The sequence below is a fragment of the Equus przewalskii genome, chromosome 7 (assembly GCF_037783145.1).
Source record: "Equus przewalskii isolate Varuska chromosome 7, EquPr2, whole genome shotgun sequence".
NCBI classification, from domain to species: Eukaryota; Metazoa; Chordata; class Mammalia; order Perissodactyla; family Equidae; genus Equus; species Equus przewalskii.
In genome coordinates this window covers 23,292,973-23,315,240 of record NC_091837.1, presented here as the reverse complement: position 1 = coordinate 23,315,240, position 22,268 = coordinate 23,292,973, and the positions used below count along the sequence as shown (strand labels likewise).

The window sequence follows — 22,268 nt, the reverse complement described above, 5'->3', positions numbered from 1 at the left end:
CTAGATCTGTGCTGTCCAAAATGGTAGCCACTAGCTGTATGTGGCTATTGAGCTCTTGAAATGTGGTGAGTCCAAATTGAGATATTTAGTATAAATATTGCCTAGGATATACTCACGCTAAAAAAGATTATTTGTTGTTCATCTGAAATGTAATTGAGTGAACTGTATTTTTGTTTACTCAATCTGGTGACTCTAGTTGAAATGATAATATTTTGGATATATTGGTTAAATAAAATAGATTTTTAAGATTAATTTCACCTGTTTCTTTTTACCTTTTTAAACGTGGCTACAAAAAATTTGTAAGCGCATAGGTGGCTCACATTATATTTCTCTTGGACAGTGCTGTTCTAGGTTATTCTTTTCACCTTTGTTCGATTATCTCCTTAGAGTATGTTCCTAGACGTGGGATTGCTGGGGAGAAAGGCACCCATTACTTGCAGGTATTGAATTCTAATTCTCTTTGAAGCTTAGTGGGAATTCAGGTGGCAATAGAAATGAAAAAGATATTGCCTCCATATCTTCTGCCCTTCGTTCTCCAATCTGTGGAGGTGTGCGGAATTTTAAAGTTGACTTACCCCTTACGTGGGCACTAAATATAAATGCCATTTATCAGACCACAGACTGTACCTGCAGACATAGCACCTTGAAACAACCCAGCCAGGCCCCCAGCTGCTCTGAATGTGAAGAGGGAACCGTGGCTTTGCCTCACCGCCCGCTTCCCCCCGGCTGAGGAATTGCTCCAGGGAGGGATTAGGGTTCACAGAACATGGGCTTTTAAAAAACAAATGCACCACTATGCACTATTATCTCAGAGTTAATGGAGGGGTCCAAATGAGCCTTTCTGGGAGAAATCACTTCAGGACTGCAAATGTGTCCTGTCTTCCGTGCCTGAGACCCTCAGCCCACTCGTAAGGGGCTTAAAGGCACTTTTAAAAAAAAAAAAATCAAACCTCTGCCCTCTTTCCTCCAAAGGCCTAGAAACAGGGAGCTGGCTTCTAAGGGGGCAGTAGCCCCTGTCTAAGTAAGATTCCTGTGGAGGACGGTCTGTAAGCACTGTGCACCGGTTTGGCATGGCTGGTATCATCAGCACCGGCGGGAGACACTGAAACTCCTACAGTGGTTGGGAAAGAGTGGGTAGGAAGGAGAAGAAAGGACTTTCAACGCTTAACAACACTTAGGGAGTACCAGCCTTTTTTTTTTTTAACACCTTGTAATAAAACAAATACAATTTGCATACCATAGAGTTCTCCCACTTAAAGTACACAATTAAATGTTTTTAGTATGTTGAAAATATTCAGAGAATTGTGTAACCATCACCACAATCTAATTTTAGGACATTTTCAGACCCCCTAAAAGAAACCCCATCACCAGTCAGTCCCCCCTCCCCCCAATCTTTCCCTGCTCCCCCCAGCCCCTGGCAACCACTAATCTGCTTTCTGTCTCTATGGATTTGCCTATTCTGGACATTTTGTATAAGTGGAATCATGTGGTATATGACCTTTTATGATTGGCTTTTCACTTAGCATAATGTTTTTAAGCTTCATTCAAGTCGTAGCATCTATAGGTCCTTCTGCCAATCCTCTGCCAATCCTCCTCTTTTCGCTGAGGAAGACTGGCCCTGAGCTAACAACCGTGCCCATCATCCTCTACTTTATATGTGGGACACCTACCACAGCATGGCTTGCCAAGCAGTGCCATGTGCACACCTGGGATCCCAACTGGTGAACCCTGGGCTGCAGAACTGGAATGTGCAAACTTAACCACTGCACCACTGGGCTGGCCCCCTTCATTCCTTTTTCTGGCTGAATAATATTCCCTTGTGTGGATATACCACATTCTGTTTATCCATTCGTCTGTTGATGGACACTTGGGCTGTTTCTGTCTTCTGGCTGTTGTGAATAATGCTGCTGTGAACATTCGTATACAGGTTTTTATGTGAACATGTGTATTCATTTCTCTTGGGTAGAGCCTAGGAGAGGAGTTGACTGGTCAGATGCTAACTCTGTGTTTAGCTTTGGGAGGAGCTGCTGACTGTTTCCACAGTGGCTGCAGCATTTTCCATTCCCACCAGCAGGTTCCAGTTTCTCCATGTCTTCACCAACATTTATTACCTGTCTTTTTGATTAGAGCTGTGGCAGTGCAGTCTTCTTCTTTTTGATTTAGTTTATGTTTTCTATAACTTATTTTAAGTTTGCTGTATTAGTTTATAAGGGCTGCCTAACAAAGTGCCACAGACGGGTTGGCTTCAGCGACATGACAGAGATTAATCTTCTCACCATCCTGGAGGCCAGAAGTGTGAGATCGAGGTGTCAGTTGGCAGGGCATGTTTCTTCTTAGGACTCTCTCCTCGGCTTGTAGACGGCTGTTGTGTCTCTCTGTCCTTTCGTGGTCTTCCCTTTGTGTGTGCCTGTCCTAATCTCTTCTTATAAGGACACCAGTCACACTGAATTAGGGCCCACCCCAACGACCCCATTTTACTTTGGTTACCTCTTGAAAGATCCTATCTTTGAATATAGTCACAATCTGAGGTCCTGGGGGTTGGGACTTTAACATGAATTTTGGGGGGACACAATTCAGCCCACAATATTTATTATAAATTATCTCAGAACTACAAAAAGGTATAAATAATAATAATGAACACCATGGCCCCCTACTCAGCTCTAGAAATAAGTTATTGCCAGTACAGCCAAACCCCTGGGTATTTTTCCTCAGTGGATGTGCCAGTTTTTAGATGCAGTTTTTAGATCTTATTTAATCCTTACAAAGAGGCCAGGAGGTGGAGCATATTATCTCCATGGTGCAGTTGACACTGGGGGCTCAGAGAGGTACACTGGTACACCTTGGGCCACACAGCTTGTGAATAGCAAGGCGTTCATCCCCAGATCTGTCCCTGTGCTGAGAGGAACTCAATGAAGTGTGGCAGAGGGAAGGGGGAGGGGAGGCCCGCCACTATATTTATGCATTTCCTGGCTGGTGGGGTTAAAAAGTTAACAGGAGAGGAAGAAGTAAGTAAACGACTGACTGCCTGGGCCACCCGGGGTCTCTCGATTCCCAGGTTTGCAGTCGGCTTCCTCCCAATTTGATGCAGGCTGGGTTGAAAGATCAAGGGTGCTCATTGAGGCTGTCAGGATGCGAGGTAGGGAGCGGTATTCGGTCTGGGTCAGGTTACTTAACAAGTAATTAATGCTAAATGATGATTAGCAAGAAATGCTTTGATCTCCCACCTTGCCTCCTGGAGAACAAAGTCCTTTTCTGGAACTGATTAGGTGCTGTGAGGTCATTTCTGATGTGGTGTCTTTCAAATCAGAGATGCTACTGAATCACCATCCGTCACCATTCACCCCAATTGGCTGTTTCCACCAGTGGTGATGGATTTGTTTTGACCCGTCTACACTCTGGCCGCTTCCTTTTATGACCAGGTGGCAGGATTTAGGGGCCTGTCTGTGACCTTAGAACCAAGCCAAGGAACTGAGCTTTTGAGGCCTGATCTCTGACCTCAGCCTTATTAGCAAGTTGACCTTCAGCTCACCAGCCAGACACTTCTACCCGGCCTGCCTGCTGGTTCATTCACAGAAAAGGAAACTGAGGAAGGAGGGGAGACTGAGCCGAGGTTGCCTCTGGAAAGCAAGCCTGTTGATGAATCCTGCTTCTTAATCCGTTATGTCTAGTGGCCAAACCAGGCCACCACTTGAATTTCAATTATTGGCGCTTTTTTTTGGTGAGGAAGATTGTTGCTGAGCTAACATCTGTGCCAGTCTTCCTCCATTTTGCATGTGGGACGCCACCACAGCATGGCTTGACGAGCAGTGTTTAGGTCCGCACCCAGGATCTAAACCCGCGAACCCTGGGCTGCTGAAGCAGAGCACACGGACTTAACCACTACACCACCGGGCTGGCTCCTATTGGCAAGTTTTATGGAGTGTAGGAGCAGAGTGGCTGGAGTGTGTATGAACAAGTGCCCTGACAGGGGACGTGGAACCGTCCCCTTCAGCAGTTATTGGATCAGCTTCCTTACGGGGACACTATGGGGCCACACAGGAACCATTGGAGGAAGCAGCATACACACACCTGATGTCCGTGTCACCCTCAGTCCTGCCTTGTTTCTTTTCCCTTCCTCTGCATTTCCATCTGGGAGGCCTGGTAAGTAGGGGTACCTTGGGAGTGACACTCAGCCTTTCCCTGAAGGAGAGGCACATACTTCAGTAAAAGAAGCCCCCCTATACTTCCTATCTCCTCCTCTGCCATGCTCCCAATTCCTGTCACCCTGCAGTAATTAAGTTGCTGATGTACAGTTGAGGAGGAGGATGACGACGATAAGAGCTGCCATTTATTGTTGCCTACCCCGGGCCAGGTAATTTCCTAGAAGGGCAGTGTATTCTAATGAAGACCAGCACTCAGGCTGGTGGCATCAGCTTTACTTGGGGAGCTTATTTAAAAAAAATACAGCTTCCTGGGCCCCACCCCAGATACTGTGATTCAGTAGGTTTGGGGTGGAGCCTGGGAATCTGTACTTTCTAAATGCTTCTCAGAATCACTGGAGAGCTCTGGGGTTAGATGCACCTGGGGATTGAATCCTGCCACTGCCACTTACTAGCTGTGTGGTTGTGGGCAAGTCTGAGCCTCAGTTTACTCATCTGTAAAAGGGGCTGTCAGAGCCTTTCGTGCAGGATTGCCGTGAGATGCTGTCTGTAATATACCTCTATAGTACACCATCAGTCAGTGATGGCTATTATAATTTTTTGTAACTCTGGGTTACAAGTAAACAATAACCCTGAACCTTCCCTCCCAGAAGGCTGGTGATGCTCTCAATGGAGTGGAGGACACGGAAGGAAGAGCCAGGAGCAGGGGAAAGCGGTGAAAAGTTTAGAGACGTTTTCCATCCCTAAATTATTCTTGGCTGGTGCAAGAATTTAATGTCACTCAAGGGCCCGAATGGCTTAATTTCCCTAAAGTAGTCACAGCTGAGCTGAAATGGCTGGTGTTTCCTACAAGGGGCTGGTTCAAAGAAGTGCTTTCTTTTTTATCCCTTCCTCACTCCCCTGAAGGGAGATGTCCTAGGCCCTGTGAGCAGAGGGTGACTTTTGCCTTAGAATTTGCCTCTGGGGGTTTGAGGCAGCTGAGGCCACCTGCTGGGCCCAGGGTAGAAGGAGAGGGTGTTGAGAGTCCAGGGTGTTGAGAGTCAAGGGTGTCCAGTCCTTCTACCCTCCAGAGATCAGGAAAAGGCCTGAGAGCCTCGTGGGAGAGCAGCCTCCGAGACCCGGAACATGTGATGCTCACCAGGCAGGAAGGAGGCCGGCACGGGAAGCCACAGGGCCAGGAGAGCAGAGAAAGGCAAGAGAAGCCAGTGGACAGCGAGGAGGGTGCAAGGTGGGGGAACCAAGCAAAAAACCATCTGAGACCCTTGCGTGGAATCCCCAGGGTTTTCCTAAGTGATAGCTAAATCATTTATGGAGTTTGGAGTCTGGCAGGTTCCCAGAAGTGCAGCAAAAAACCTGTGATAAGAGAATACCCACAAAAGATGGTCCGCTTATTCTGAATGATGTTATGTACAATGTCAACGTCAGAAAAATCCGGTTGAAAGAAAATTGTTGGTGGTAAAGGGAGAAGCAGGGACCCAGGTCTCTGGTTTATGTGGGCTCCGATTCCAAATTTGTTAGTGACTGAACCGTATGATTTTGTACCTGCTGGTAATCTGGATGACAAGGATCCCATCGGAGCCCCCCTTTTTAGTGGAGTGAACTGAAGCCAGAAAGTGGAAGTTTCCAGAGTCACACCACAGGAGAGATCTGGGCAGGACAGGACAGTAGCGTTACCTGCTGGCTTTCTGGAGGCACGAGTTCTAGCCATCTTCTCTCTGTACAAGTCTGTGTCCAAATTTCCTCTTAAAGATTTTATTTTTTCCTTCTTCTCCCCAAAGCCCCCTGGTACATAGTTGTATATTTTTAGTTGTGCGTCCTTCTAGTTGTGGCATGTGGGACGCCCCCTCAGCATGGCCTGATGAGCGGTGCCATGTCCGTGCCCAGGATCTGAACCCGTGAAACCCTGGGCCACCAAAGCGGAGCGCGTGAACCCAACCACTCGGCCACGGGGCCGGCCTCCAAATTTCCTCGTCTTATAAGGACACCAGTCATGTTGGATTAGGACCCTAATGACCTCATTTTAACTTCATCACCTCTGTAAAGACCTTTTGTCTAAATAGGTCACATTCTGAGGTACTGGAGGGAAAGATTTCACTATGTGAATTTTGGGGCAGACACAGTTCAGCCTATAAACTTATCAAACCTTCATTGACTATCTTCTTTAACATCATCTCCCAAATCCTTAACCTGGCCTTGAGTGCCCACGTCTCCAATTGTCCCTGTGCCTTAGGATCCCTTGAAGTCCTCTCATCATCTTCTATACATTGCCAGAGAACTGAATTACTCCATATTTTCCACTTACTTGTCAGCCTCAGTCTTTGTGGGAATACCCTTCTTATTTTCCCACATAGAAATTCTCCACCTTTAGGCGACCACCTTCTCCAACCTAATTCCTTCCTCACCAGGAAGCTTCCTGAGCTGGATGTCTTCGAGCTGTACCTCCAGAGCCCCACTCCAGCGCCCCACTCCAGCCTCCTCCAGGCACTCTGTGGGCTGCATCAAAGGAATTCTTTACCTCTCTGGCTTCTGGTTGGGCTCAGCCAATGGGAGGTATCAGCAGGAGGTGGGAGGAGAGAGAGGTTGGGGTATTTATTCCCCTGGTTTCCTCCCCATGACATCATTGCAGGTTGGCTATTTCCTTCCATGAAGACCACAGCTTCTGTTTCATTGCTTTCTCCACGTTTGCTCTCTGCTTTTCTGATTACCATTCCCTCCCCCAGCCCATTGGTCAAAGGGAGGTAATGGCTCATCACTGTCACTAGGCTTGGGGCGCATCACCATGCTTTGTTGGTTTCCCTTGACTCTATTTACACTCTGTAAATTGAGCCTTTGTTAAACTCTTCTCCAGGACCTGGTGTGAGGGTGCCAGGGTGCCATCTATTTTCTGCCAACATCCTGGCTGATATACTCCCCCAATTTCCCTTCCCACTGGACGTCCACATTCTTCTCTGCATTTTGTTGCATATCTGTCCTAAGCCTCCACTAGCTTCTTGGGACTGGAGCTCACCTTATTAATTCTTTCCTTACCCCTTCTTGTATCCTATCATGCAAGATTGCTCCCAGAGAGCATGGGCCCGGGCAACGTTTGTTGAATGAATGAACTTGAGAGCAGGATTTTCCCAGAGGTTCTAAAAGATGAAGTTGTATTCAGTCAGTTTCCGTCTCTTTGCTGTTTCACCTGCTCTCCAGATGCCTCCGAGTCTTCTCTTTGGTGAGAATAAGATTCTCCCCTTTAACTTTTGTGTCTCAGTCCCAGCCAATTGTTGAAAGAATGCTAAATGGAAGAGTACTAAAAAGAGCTCCTGGCGCTCCCTAAATCCTTTTGTCCCTCAAATTTAGGCATCCCCCTTAATCCCACCGGATTTACCTCACCTGGATCTTACCTCACCTGGAATTTTTCAGCCATCATCTGTATCATTTTAGAACCACTTTATTGGAACTTTAAGACAGTGTTCAGCTGCAATAACCTGTAATTAAAGTCTATAGCCCAGGATTTCTTTCTTAGTCTGATAACCTGCTCAGCTGTCTGTGTTAATAATGCCAAAGACAAATTCTTGGAAAGCAATTGAGATATTGAGGGCTCCTGCCTTTGGTGGAGTAATTAGAAAGCTGGGCAGGCACTGTAAGTGATTGCTTGCCATTATCATGGTTTTATTTTTGGAACAATGGCCTATCCTTCAGACTTTTCTTTTTGTCAGATGTCATCGTGTATTTCTCATTTTAAAGGAGGACACTTGATCATTGACATTGGGAATAAGTTGTCCTAGTCTTTCTTTCCCCTCGCTATGATTTGGCTTTGCTGGAAAGACGGATGTGTGCGCGAACAAATGACGTTGTCAGATAATCTGTTCTTCAAATTTAGGTGATCTACAGGAAAAAAGCATGATTACGTGAATACAGGTGAAATATCTGCATTGTTTGATTTTACTTCATGTTGCAGAGATGGGAAGGGCAAAGGTATTTGTCGGGACAAGGGGAACCTTGATTATACACAAAGAAAGTGGGTGGGAAGTGAAAGCTGTAGTAAAACCTGCTCTAAACCACCAAGGAGTGTAAAGGACTGAACAGCAAGTACTTTGAAGGATTTCAGAGATAATCTCACTTAGAAAAATGATATATATATATTTTTTGGCCATTTAGATTTGTTTCCCTCCTGGTTAATGCTTATAGGACGAGATAGCAGGAGGGCTTGCTGGTTTGAGTGTTCCTGATTGATTCTTCTGGGGAATGGTGTTATTTCTTATTTTATTTTTTTCAATTGTGGAAAAATATACATAAAATTGACAATTTTAACCATTTTTATGTGTGCACTTCAGTGGCATTATTAAGTACATTCACATTGTTGTGCAGCCATCACCACCACTGATTTCCAGAAATTTGTCATTATCTGAAACTCTGTACCCCTTGAACACTAACTCCCCATTGCCCCTTCTCTCCAGTCCCTGGTAATGACCTTTCTACGTTGTCTCTATGAATCTGACTCCTCTAAGTACCTCATATGAGTGGAATCATACAGTATTTGTCTTTTTGCACCTGGCTTATTTCACTTACCAAAAAGTCCTCAAGGTTCATCCTTGTTGTAACATGTGTCAGAATTTTTTTCCTTTTTAAGGCTGAATAGTATTCCATTGTGTGGATAGACCACATTTTGTTTATCCGTTCATCTGTCAATGGACACTTGGGTTGCATCCATCTTTGGCCATTGTAAATGATACTGCTGTGAACATGGGTGTGTAAACATCTTTTCAAGTCCTTAGTTTCAATTCTTTTGGATATATACCCAGAAATGGAGTTGCTGGATCATATGGTCATGTTATGTTTAATTTTTTGAGGAACTGCCATACCATTTTCCATAGCGGCTGCACCATTTCATATTCCCACCAACAGTGCACAAAGGTTCCAGTTTCTCCAGATCCTTGCCAGCACTTGTTATTTTCTGTTTTTTTGACAATAGCCATCCTGATGGGTGTGATGTGGTGGGTATTATTTCTTTTTAACTCACTTTATTTCTTTATACTGAAGTATTCTTTAGAAAATTACTGATATCATGGCATTCTACCCTTAAATACTTAGATTTGCACCCTGAAAAAGAATATTTTTCTACATAGCCAAAATAATGTGACACCTAAAAAAATTTACAATTCTTTAATACTACCTAATGCCTGGTCATATTCAGATTTCCCAAATTACCCTTTACAGCTGCTTTGTCCAAATCAGGATCCAGTCCAGGACCACACATTGAATCTGTTCTTAATTCTCTCTTTTAATCTAGACATTTCTCAGGACAATGATTTGTAGAGAAGATGGAACCATGTGTCCTGCAGAATATCCCGCTTTATATAATTGTCTGATTGTGTCCTTGTGGTGTCATGTAGCTTCTTCCCTATCTCTTGTAATTTCTGTAAACTGGAAGTTAGATCTAAAGCCTTGGTTAGATTAAGGTTAAATATCATAGTTAGTGGATTAAGGTGATGCCAGCCTGATTCCTCCATTATTCAGTTATGTTGGTCCCTCTTTCCTCCAGAGAATAATCTGGAAGCGGATACGTTGGCCCCTTGCTTCCCTCCATCATTCACTGATGGTTTCAACACCAATTGATCCTTCTTTCCTGTATCAATAATTTTATCAGGAGACGAAAAGGAAGCTTTGAAGTCCATCATCCCTCCCATATGGATTAGCTGGCTTTCTTTTGCAGGACTTTCCCTCATCAGTTGGGGCTACCTTTAAATACAGTTCCTCCTGAAAAGGCAGCATACATGCTTAATTCTTTCCCTTTAAATACCAATTTTCAAAGTAAGGAGTTGGTTTTAATGACTGCTTCAGATGGTGACGGATGAGTTTTGTCAGGCTTTTTCTATTTTGAGTGTCATGATAAACTCATGGATTTTCATAGATCCAGGGGGCTTTTAGAGGCAAATTGGCCTGCTGGAGATGAGCCATTTTTAAAGAAAAGCAAGAATGGTAAATGAAGAGCAGCACATGGCAACAGCCAGAGAGTGTGTGTGTGTGTGTGTATGTGTGCTCGTGTCTGTTCCCCATCCCTACTCCCAGCCACACCAACCTGTGTGCGCTTGCATTTGTCATTTGTCCCGGAGCAGAAGAGCCTATCGGACCCCCGCAGTGACTGTTAGCAGCTCGTTTGAGAGGTGATTCAACTATCTCTTTGGTTTGGTTAGTTTCAACATGCCCCAGGATTTAGGGCCTTCATTTCCTAACCAGATTGCCTTTCAGGAATAGGAACTAAGATCCCTCTAAAGTGATGGCTGATGAAAATAAAAATTTTTTAAAAAATATGCTTTTTTATTGAGGTAAAATTCACCTAACATAAAATTAACCATTTTACAGTGGACAAGTCAGTGGCAGTTAGTATGTAGTCAATGTTATGCAATGATCACCTCTATCTAAACTCCAAGATATTTATTTTCATCACTCCAGAAAGAAACCCTGTACCCATCAGCAGTCACTCCCCATCCCGCGTCTCCTCCCTCCAGCCCCTGGCAACCGCTAATCTACTTTCTGTCTCTATGGATTGACCTATTCTGGACACTTCATATAAATGGAATCATATAGTACGTGGCCTTTTGTGTCTGGCTTCTTGTTCTTAGCATGATGTTTTCAAGGTTTATCCACATTGTAGCATGGATCAGTACTTCATTCCTTTTTATGGCCGAATAACATTCCCTTGTATGGATATGACACATTATGTTTACTCATTCGTCAATGGATGGAAATTGGGTTGTTTCCACATTTTGGCTATTGTGAACAGAGCTGCTATCAATGATGAACATAATTTTATTCCTATTTTGCCTGTTAACTGTCTGCTTTATCATCCCATTTTGAGTAATCTTTGGATTTGGTCTTTTCTTTTGAATCTAAGTTCCACGTAACTTTATACAGACTTGTTTCTCCAAGTTCTTTTTTGAGGATGGTAGAATAGATAATGTGATGGGTGCTCTGGTTAGGAAGGAAACCAAGGGGGAGATGTGGTCTTGTTAAGAGAAATATTTTTAAATTACAAAAGTCCTGTTTGTAGGCTGGAATTATGCTGGCATGTTATGTACTTTTAGCTCCTCATATTTTCTGGAGCCGGGAGTGGGGAGTCGGGGTTGTAAAGTGAACCTATTTGTCTCGTCCGGATTGTCTGAGCCCTCAGCCTTAGCCTGGATTTTCGGAGGGAAATGAATAGAGAAGGGAAGTAACTTTCTAAGGTCAGCGAATGAATTGGAAATAGGGTGGGTGATGGAAAAACATTTCTCAAATCACTGCCAGTCACCTGTTAAATTAGTTAATTTTTTAAAAATCCTGTGCACAGCCACAAGTCTTCCAGTGAATGTAAATATTTATTGGTTGATTTTGGTAATGTAAGGAGACAGTATTAGGAGAGGAACCCCCATTTAACAGAAAGCTCGGTCTGTTTAAAAGACCCATATGACAAATACACGTGGTTTTTAAATGCTTGTGGAATGCCTCTCCAGGGGGAAAATAAAAAGCAATTAAATAACATCAGTAATTTCCTTAACAGAAATCACTGCAGCCCTTGGTCTGTCATTCAGTCACTCTCTGAACCACAGTTTTATCCAGGCAACCCCGGAATCAGTCCTAAGTTGCTATGTAACCCTATGCAAAAATTCTTCTTATTTACATTTTATTAGAAAAATAACTCTCCAAAAGACCTTCTTTTGCCATTAAGGGGGAAAAAACCTATTGAAGAACAGAGAGACAAATGGTAAAATAATAGTAAAATAACTGAAGCATGCATTCTCTATTGCCTGTTAAGCACAAATTATTACTTGCATCAGGAAGGGACCCTGTGCATGCCTGCTCTGTCATTTCTCTTCCCTCCTTAGGGACATGTTTACAAATGGTGTCCACTGGTTCAGGACTCTTTCCCTGCCCCGATCCTTTGGAAATAATGTTTCCAAGCTTTTGCCCAGCCCTTTGTGACTTAAGTAGGAGGAAAGGGGCCACATGCTGAGAGATGCTCGCCTGCAGGAATCCCAGAGTCCAGGGGCACTACCCAGTCTGCCCTTTTCCCTTCCCTTTCCTGGAAATGAGGATGGCGAGGATGGCTTCCCTCTTCCTCTTCTCTTGACCCCTGCCCTGGGACAGCCTGCAGCACCCTTAGGTGTCTAAATCTGGGCAGAATCTCTTGGCCGATAGGGGTCATTCCTGGTGTCTCATGATCTGATAGACCAGAATATTAAATGACACTCAGAGAAAGCAGGCAAGTGGGTAACGACTGTGACCGAGGGGGACTTGGCTTCCATTTGTTTTTGCTTAGTTCCTCACCACTTGGTGTAAGTTCTGGATCCTCCTGGTTCAGGGCAAGCACCAACTGCCTAGGTGGCATGAGTTTCAGGGAGCTCTTACTAAGACTGTAAGCACTGGCTCAGAGAGAGTGTTCAGTTCTTAGGGTCACTCAAAGATGACGTCAAAGGTACAATGTCAACACTAAATTTTAAGGTGGCAAGTCTACTGGGTGAGGGCTGGCACAATGTATTTTATATACAGTCCAGCACACTGTTAATACAAAACAAATGATGGATAATTGTGTGGACCAGTAAGCTAAAGGAAACTTGATTGTGGGAAGTAGAGGGAGAAGCTCTTTGCAAGTGTCAGAAGAGGAATTTTTTTCCTTTTTTGGTGAGTAAGATTAGCCCTGAGCTAACATCTGTGCCAATCTTCCTCCATTTTGTATGTGGGATGCCTCCACAGCATGGCTTAGACGAGCAGTGCCATGTCTGCGCCCAGGATGCAAACCAGGGAAACCCTGGGCTGCCGAAGTGGAGCACACGAACCCAACAACCCGGCCATGGGGCCAGCCCCCAGAAGAGGAATTTTTAAGAGGTGTTAGGATAGTGGCTGCCAGGAGCCTTCTTAGCATTTAGAGAGGACCCACCGCATCATCATGTCTTAATCCTGGCTTCCCACTTCCATGGTTGGCCCCTGACAGATCAATCAGACAGCAGTTTGGTTATCAAAACCATACCTACCTGCCTTGAAATTGAATTTGAACCAAGAATACAGAATTTGCAAAATTTAGTATGAAACACGTAAGCCTGAGTTTTTCACTTGGATTATTATGCAGGTCTCATTTAGCATCCTTGTCTCTTGTCGCAGGCATGAGGCTTTGGAGTGGTGCGATTAACAGCCCAGGCTCCAGGCTCCAACTGCCTATGGGTTCAGATCCAGGTCCTTTCATTTCCTAGCAGCAGTGTGCCTCAGTTTCCTTGTCTGTAAAATGGGTGAACAATGGTACATACCTCACAGGGCTGGTAAAAGAATAAATGAGATAATGTCTACAGCACACTTAGTGCTGGGTCTTGCCCTTCAACCAAGCTTAGTAAGTATTAGCTGCTGAAATTGCCTAGGTCCCTGGAGGAGGTCTCTGGTTGGCGGTATGTAAGGGACCCCCGGCTTGAGCGCTACTTCATAATTTTCTTGGGGCCTCTATTTCTTCACTTGTGAAGTGAGGGGCTCTGGTGAGGCCCCTTCTAGCTCAGAAATGATATGATGGAAGGAAGGAAGTTTGTGTTAGCTACAGCTTCTGTTTATCAACACTTTCCCTTTCTCTTCTTTGAGCCATGATAAATGAAAACTGTCTTTTTACTTCCTTAAATACAGAAGTGAGCTTTTGAGAGTTCTCAAAATCAGCTCAAAGACAAGTCTAAATAATCTTGCATTCCTGATATGTAATGGGAGAGACCTTTAAGAAAAAGCCCTGCTTCCATACCTCTCTCTTGATGCATTATATTATTTGGGTATCTCTGTATGCTTCCAGTTTTGATCAATTACAATGAAGTGAAAGCATGGTTAGCATTTTATCAGTGTCCCCCCCCCCCCCCCCGCCCCTTTCTTTTAAGAGGCTTCCTACAGGGTAGTGTGGCCCCTAAGAGGTCATCAGATGCAGATTTCAGTCCATCAAGGTAGCTTTTTAAAGGTTGAGACCTCTGGGGGTGGAGGGGGGCAGTATTCTTTTGCTTTCTGTCTTTGTCGTTAACCTTGAGTGGATTGTGAAAAATGTAAGAAGGGAAGAAGGAAACTCAGAGGAGAGACGTTTCAGTAAAGAGCAGGTCTGCTGGGATTTTTTTCCCATCGTTGTCAGTCGGTGTATAAATTTCAGACAGACTTTAAAAATCCACTCAGGAAAACTGACATCCCCGTTTGTTCACTCCTGCTAGAAGCCTCCTGATTTTTATTTACAAGGTTCCTGCCACACATTCTGCCTTCCTTGAAAGCCCAGGCCATGACCTGCCTGTGGGTCCCTTCTGTTCTCACAGTGGATTTCATGGCCAGTGGCCTGGGCATGAATAACAGTTGGATGACATCACAGAGTTGATCACCAGATTTCACAGCTAATGAGCTTTTTCTTGGGAAAGCCTCAGATCTCTTTACAGAAGGTTACCCATCCCTGGTTTGGGCAAACCTTCCCATTTTATAGATGAAGAAATGAGCAGGTACAGATATGCCTGTTTAGTGTCACCTTGGACATTCTTAGTTAGATGATGTATATGCCAGCTGCTCAGCTAAGTAACCCTGCTCCTTAGCTTGAGTTTAGCTGTGGTTTTGATGCTTATAACAGCATTGATCACTCTAGCTAATGGTCACTGACCTCCTCCTTCCCACTAAGGGCTGCTGGCATAAGTGCCCCATAGACATTATTTTTTATAATGAATCTCAGTCTGGATTTCCAGTAACAATTTTCTGCAGGAGTGGGCTGCTTTTGGAGTAATAAGCATTAGGAACCTTTACAGTTTAAGAATTTAGAAACCCACACCTTCTGGGCCAGGCACGGGTACTGCCAGTCTCCTAGGAGAACTGAGTTCTGGCCTGCAGCGCCCTCACCCTTACTGAGATCAGCTCCCGGGCACCGCAGGAAGAGGGGTTCCTGTCCAAGAGTGTGGGGCACCCACCTTAGGGCAGAGTGTTGAAAATTCAGGGCGTTCTCCTTGGCAGCCTCCAAGTCAGGCAGCTCGATCGGAACTCCGGCCTGCACCACCCCACGTTTTACGCTGACTCCCTCTCTACCTGGAAAGGCAAACCAGAGGGCAGAGAGGGCAGCGTCAGGGGATCGCCCAAGCCAACTGCCCGCGTCCGGGGGAACTGGGCCACTGACCGTATCCCGGGTTCGCCGGCATCAGGTCCCGGTCCCAGGGCTTGTGCAAACCCGGGAACCCGTGTGCCCGCTTCCTGGGGCACAAGGACGTGTACCCGGCGTCGCGTGCAGGGCTGCCCGCCGTGGCCTCTGCGCCCCGGGGCCCCCGCGAGACGCCCTGCAGGACCACACAAAAGACCCCACCCCAGGCCGAGCGTGCATTTCCTGTTCGAGCGGCGGCGGCGTGCAGCCACCCATGTGCATCCCGCGGCGCGCGGGCCGGGCGGGGCGCGGGGCACGCCCCCACGCAGCCCCAGTCCCCGCGCGCCGGCCGCGAGGGGCCGCCCTCGCCGGGCCCGCCCCCGTGTCACCGCAGGCCGGGCTCCCTTTGTGTGCGGCCTGAGCGCCGCGGCCGCGCCATTGGCCCGCCGGCCCGGGGGGCCAGCCCCTTCCTGGCTCGCCTCATGCATATGCATAAGCCCCCCGGCCCTCCCCGCGCCGGCCCCTCCCCGCCCCCTCCCGCGCGGGCGTGCGAGGCGCGCGGCGCGGCTCCCTCCTCGCGGCAGCGGGAGCCCGAGCCCGAGCCCGAGCCCGAGCCCGAGCCAGGGCGAGCCGAGCCTGCTCCGGGCGGGCGGCGGCGGCGGCGGCGCCGCTCCAGCCATGTCAGCGCGCTCGAGCTTGGGCCCACCATGAGCCATGGCCATGTCCGTGAGCGCCGAGGACGACGACTATGAATCGGAGCCGGACCAGGTCGGCGGCCCGGGGTGGGGCTGAGGGAGGGACCCGCCGCCCGCCCGACCTCCCGAGCGACCGACTGACGCGCCCCGGGCGGCCGCGACGCCGCCGCCGCCGCGATGAGGAGAAAGTTTTGCAGCCGCCGCCGGCGGGGCCGCCAGGGCCGGGCCCGAGCGGGGCGCGGAGGAGCGCGGCAGGCCGGCGGGCGCCGCGGGCCCCGCAGCCGACCCGGGCAGGGGGCGTGTGCGGGCGGCCGCGCGAGGGTGGCCGGCCGTGCCGCGGGGACAATGTGGGCCTCGCCGTCGGGCGGGCCCTGCCGGCGCGGGCCACGGCCGGCGGGCAAGTTGCGGGTGCCGGCGCGGGCGGCCGGGGCGCGCCGCGCCCTCCCCTCGCGCCCTCGCCGCGGCCCACGCGCGCGCCGGGCGCACCCGGACCCGGGGCCGGCGCCGCCTCGCTTTCCGTCGGCGAAGTTGCACCGGGACCCCCGGCGTCTGGGCCGGAGGGCGCACGGGGCCCGTGGGCCCGACGGCCCGAGCTTTTGTCTGGGCGCCGCGCGCCCGCCGTGGGCAGACGGAGACAGGAAGGGGTGCGAGCGGCGGCCGGCGCGGGGAATCCGGAACCCGGGCGAGTCCGCTCCGCGCGGCGGCGGGAGGAAGCCGTGACCCCAGATGGCAGCGTGTGGCCGCGGTCGGATTTAGAAGGGAAAGCAAGCTCTCCTGGGACCGGGGGGAGAGATGCGTGTATAAAACAAAGCCCTGGGTGTGTTTACGGCACGAATTTGCTCCGGGAAGCTTCGTGTCTAGGAAGCGGGGGAAGAAAGTTGAGGTTTTACGAAGTATAATCGGCACGGTATTTGCACCAGGACGCGGGCTGGATGGAGTCGCCCGGGGAATTAAGCGGTGGACGGGCTGAGTTATGCTGTGGGCATGGGGCTGGCGAGTGAGATGCTTGCTTCCAGTCCGGGGCGCGTCTCCTCGGTGCAATAAGGAGGCTGGGGAACGTGCAGGCCGAGCTGTGGACGCGTCTGTCTCCCGCCCCTAGGTGGGATTGAGGAAGCGCCACCTCTGCCGCACTGAAGTCGGAGCTGACGTTTTATTCCGTGGTTTCATTTGACAAAGTTAAGTTGTGTTGTTTTCTCAGTTTTGCTGGACGTTTCTCAGCCACGTAGACCTTGTGAGGTGTTCCTGAATCTCATGGTTTTAGGGCTTGGATTCAGCCAGAGACAACCCAGGCGGTTTGGGCTCGGAACTTCTCTCGAGTCAGTAGCACCTTCGGTGAGTGGCTCTCAATTACTGCTGCTTAGTTCACACTTCAAGTCTTGGTTTGGAATTTTCGGTTCATTTCGGTCTGTCTGATCCCTGCCAGCAGTTTACCATTTCTGTGGCATCTGGTCCTTAATGAGACTCTTGTGTTCAGCGTTGACTGTGCTTTGGTATTCCAGGATTGAGGTTCCTGTTACCTGTTTTGTTTTGTTTTGTTAATTTGGCCACACCCTATGGCCTGTGGTAGATACAATCTTTGACACTGCAGGAGACAGCACCTCGGGTGTCTCTGGGCTTAAAACCACGCTTTCAGGTCCTGCCACTCCTGAGACACTTCCATCAGGAGAGGACCTGTACTCCCTGTAGCCAGATTTTCTTTCCTCCTCCTCTGGTCAGTCGGCCGGTCGTGGCACTTCTGGAGTTGTTAACAACAGACGTTCTCGAGGTTGCGATATTCACTCTACAACGACTTTTTCCACTCAGTGCACTGAAGGAGATAACATCTAAGCCAGATCCGTGGGCAGCAGGTTTTTCCTACAGTCCCAACAGAGAAGACAGTTGTCAGCGAAAGTAACCTGCTCTTAGGGACACTGTGGCTGTGGCTCACTGCTGCCAGCCTCCCCCCACCCTCTCACCGGTTTTCTCAGCCCTGGGATTTCTTGGGCCGGAGGAGAGTGGCTTCCTCTAAGGACCTCGAAGGCATTTGTTTCTTCCACACGAGAGCCAAAGTCTTTGGAGTCTTAGATCGCAGGCTCTAGACCCCGCTCTTCTCTAAGTAAGTCTCCTTCTGGGAGGGCTCAGGAGGTCTGACTCCTGCGGCTTCCACCCCACCCTGTCGGAATGGGTTTGACACCAGAGGAGCAGCCCTTTTGGAGGGAGGACAGGTGGAAGTCCTGGAGTGCGGGCAGGCAGGTATACTCGCCCACCTGCTGCATGAAAAGACCCGCGGCAGCCGCTGGGAAGTCACTGTTGCCCAGCCCCTCACTCCCACCCCTCATCAGAATTTTCCTGCTCCACCTTAAAAGTCTGTGCTCTTCTCCCATCCCCACTCGAGGCTGGTGTCCAGTCCTGGGCAGCATTGGGCTTCCTTCGGCCTGTTCTTCTGGGCTGGCCTGTCTGCCCCGTACCTTACCACAGCAGCCAGGGTTTCCCCTGCTCCCGATGTTGCAGCCTGTGGGACTGGAGCAAGGGGGTGATGGTGGGTAGGAGGAGACCCCTTGCACGCCCTGTGCCAATGCCCACCCTTAGCTGGGACTTCTCCTATGGACTTCATTTGCTTCTCCAGTGCAGAATGTGTCAGAAAATTCTTCAGCTCTGCTTTTGAGTTTGTGGAGATGCCCCTTAAAGAAGGGCTGTTAGGTGAGAAGAATTCTTGTTCCATCTTGTTTGTTTGTTTGTTTTGAGGAAGATTAGCCCTGAGCTAACATCTGCCGCCAATCCTCCTCTTTTTGCTGAGGAAGACTGGTCCTGAGCTAACATCTGTGCCCATCTTCCTCTGCTTTATATGTGGGACACCTACCACAGCATGGCGTGCCAAGCGGTGCCATGTCCACACCCGCGATCCGAACCGGTGAACCCTGGGCTGCTGAAGCAGAATGTGCGAACTTAACTGCTATGCCACCAGGCGACCCCTATCTTGTTTCTTTTAACCCCTGAAGTGAAAATACATTTATTTCTTTTTTCCTATAAAAATGATTGTTGCTTATTTAAAATAATAAAAATAGTAATATTTAGGAAATTATGAAGAAGAAAATCTTTTGGAAATTTATGCAGCCCTAACCACTGTGTTACTCATTATAGCTTCTTACACAGTGAAATTTTAAGATGGTTCCCTGAACCTTCCAGAAATTATATGCAAAAGTTTTGTGATTTTATGCCTGTGCATTTTTCTGGGGAAAAAGGTCCTTAGCCTTCCTCAGATTCTCCAGAGGTCTTCCCACCCACTGGGTTTCTGTGTGTTTTTATTCCCTTGCTCTTTACCCTCACTATATAAACAAACGGAAGCCCTCCCCGGATTCTACAGGTGTGTGCTAAGGGGCCCGTGATGCTGCTAAAATCCAGCTTTTCTTTGGCTGTCCATTATGCCGGAAGATTTGGAAACAGACATAATACTGAAATAAATCTATGGTATGCAGTAGGATGCAACATTAGCATGACAAGGAATTCCATGCTGTTTGGGGGGCCATAGCTACCCCTTGGGCTAAGTGTCACTGTGCTGCTGTTACGGTAATTTGGTGGGAAACATTGAACTATCTTGATAGTAAAAACACACAGCCACGTTCTGCTGTTTTTCTCACTGACTCCTCTTGACAGTTGAAACTCCAGCCTGCTCCCTTCTTGAAACTCTTCCTTGGCTCGAGATGCCACAGCCTCCTGCTGCTCTTCCTGCCTTTCTGGCAGTGGCTCTTCAGGTTGCTCATTCTTGCCTGGCCCTCAAATGTTTTTAGTCCTGAAGGCGCTGTCCAGGGCCCTCTTTCCCCTCTCCCTGTTCTCCCTGGGCAACCTCGCGGATTTAACTAGTTTAACGCTGTGGCGCTGATTCCCTGTTGTGTGTCTCAGCTCCCGTCCCTCCTGCCTGCTCCGCCTTCCTTGGATGTGCCCTGGGTCCCTCAGTTGCCACGTGTCTATGGTGGAGTCGCTGTTCTCTGCCCTCTCCTAAGTCCCTTGTTCTGTTGGTCAAGCCAGAAGCTTCTGAGTCTCTCAGGACTCTTCCTGCCTGTGTACCCCATGTTAGTCAACCTCTTGGGTTGTTGAAACCCAGGGCTGCTTCTGAAACAGCCTGAATCATCTCCTCGTCTGCGGCCTCTGCTTCTGCCTTCATAATCTTGAGCCTGGACTACTGAAGTATTTTCAACTCATCTCCCTGCCTTTCATCTTGCCCGTTGCCCCAAAAATATTCACTCTCCACACGGTTGCCGGAATACAATCATGTTGCTCCTGCATGTGAAGTCCTTGAACTACTCTTAGGGCCACCATTTCCCTAATGTGGTGTATGGGGCTCTACAGAATTGGGCTTCTGCCACCTCAGGGCTGTATTCCAGCAGCCATATCAAGCTATTCCTTGAATGTGTCGTGTAGTTTCACATCTGTATCTTACTCTTCCTTCTGCTTAAAATATCCACTCCCTAACCCCACCCCTACCCTTGGCCTGCAGAGTCCCATTCTCCCTCTAAGACTCACCTGAGTCACCACCTCCTGTGTCTGTGACACTTTTCCCAACCTCCCTTCCCAGTGAGATGCATTTCTTCTGGGTCAGCATGTCAGGGTTCAGGCTTTAGAGCCGCCACCTGGGTTCATATCTCAGCTTCTTGTTTACTGACAGTATGACACTGGGCAGCTAACTGTGCTGTGCCTCAGTTTCCTCCTTTCTAAATGGAGATAATAATAAGTCGTACCTCACAGATTATTGATAAAGGTATTGAAGAGAGTGGTTACTTCAATAAATATTATCATCATCACATTGCATTGCATTTATGTGGTTACATGTCTTTCTCCCCCCAGACTAGTGCCTTTGAGCGTAGGGAACGCAGACAACAGAGGTGTAGTCCCTGCACCTAGCATTGAATCTGGTACATAATTCACAGCCAGAAAACACTGGGGTGGGTATGTGGGTGAGTGAATTTTGTGGGTGAGAGAGTTAATGAATGAGTCTCCAGTGTGGATCATATACTTGATTGGCTAGTGGTAATGAGCATCTTTTCATGTGCTTATTGCCCACTTGTATATCTTTTTTGGAGAAATATTTGTTTAAATCCTTTACCCATTCTAAAATTGGGAATACTTGTCTTTTTATTGTTGAGTTGTTAGAGTTCTTTATATATTCTGGATACTAGACGCTTACCAGATGTATGATTTGTAAATATTTTCTCCCATTCTGTGGTCGTTTACACTTGATAGTGCCCTTTTAAGCACAAAAAGTTTTAATTTTGAAGTCCAGCTTATCTTTTTTTCTTTTATAGTCTGTGTTTTTGGTGTCAAATCCCAGAAACCATTGCCTGATCCAAGGTCATGATAACTCTTATGTTTTCTTCTAAGAGTTTCATAGTTTTAGCTCTTACATTTAGGTCTTTGATCCATTTTTGAGTTAATTTTTGTTTATACTGTGAGGTAGAGGTCCAACTTCATTCTTTTGCATGTGGCTATCCATTTGTCCCCACACCATTTGCTGAAAAGACTGTTCATTCCTTCACTGAATTGTGTTGACCCTTGTCGAAAATCAGTTGATCATAAATATTGTGAGGATTTATTTCTGAACTATCAATTCTATTCCATTGATCTATTTGTCTGTCCTTATGCCAGGACCACACTGTCTTGTTTATTTCAGCTTTGTTGTAAGTTTTGAAAAATCAGGAGGTGTGAGTGCTCCCACTTTGTTCTTCATTTTCAAGATTATTTTGGCTATTTCAGGTCCCTTGCATTTTCACTTGAATTTTAGGATCAGCTTGTCAGTTTCTGCAAAAAAGCCAGCTGGGATTTCAGTAGCGATTGCAGTGAATCTGTATAGATCACTTTGGGGAGTATTGCCATCTTAACGATATTAAGTCTTTTCAATTCATGAACATGGGATGTCTTTCCAGTCATTTAGGTTTATCCAAGTATTTTAGAGATGAGGGATTGAAGAGTTTCTGCCCATGAATATTCTGGAGAGGAGGATCTGATAGGAGGTACTCAGTATTTGTGGAATGAATGAATGAGAGAACTACCTTAATAGTATTTCTTGTAAGCATATTACTTATGAGTTGCTGATGGAAAAAGGATGTTGGAATACTAAGATTTGGGTGTGTGGGCATATGGACTCTAGCTTTTCCTAACCAGATAGAGCTGAGGATATGGATCCTGGACTGAGAAATCAACAGGTGGCCTGCAGTTCTAAACAGAAGTTGGATGCCCTCACTGCCTTTTGCTGAGAACATTTCATGCTAAGAGGCGTTCTTGGTTACTTAAACAAATAGAGGCAAGGGTAGGATAGAGTAAAATCTAGTATTGGTTTGTAAACTTTTAGATGTCACCCAAAAGAGATTAGGACAGAATTTTCTT

General features: G+C 47.5%; 1 protein-coding gene and 1 long non-coding RNA gene across 24 annotated transcripts in view; one reads left to right on the top strand and one right to left on the bottom strand.

Moving 5' to 3' along the window:
• The window catches only part of KDM2B (lysine demethylase 2B), a 118,100-nt gene that overhangs the window by 70,722 nt on the left and 25,110 nt on the right, over positions 1-22,268 (top strand). The window lies entirely within an intron of this gene.
• Positions 11,461-15,539, bottom strand: LOC139084749 (uncharacterized). The gene is made up of 3 exons (XR_011542434.1): positions 15,256-15,539; positions 15,053-15,167; positions 11,461-13,373 (listed from the first exon to the last, which is right to left on the bottom strand). It is a non-coding gene; the product is annotated as an uncharacterized lncRNA (long non-coding RNA).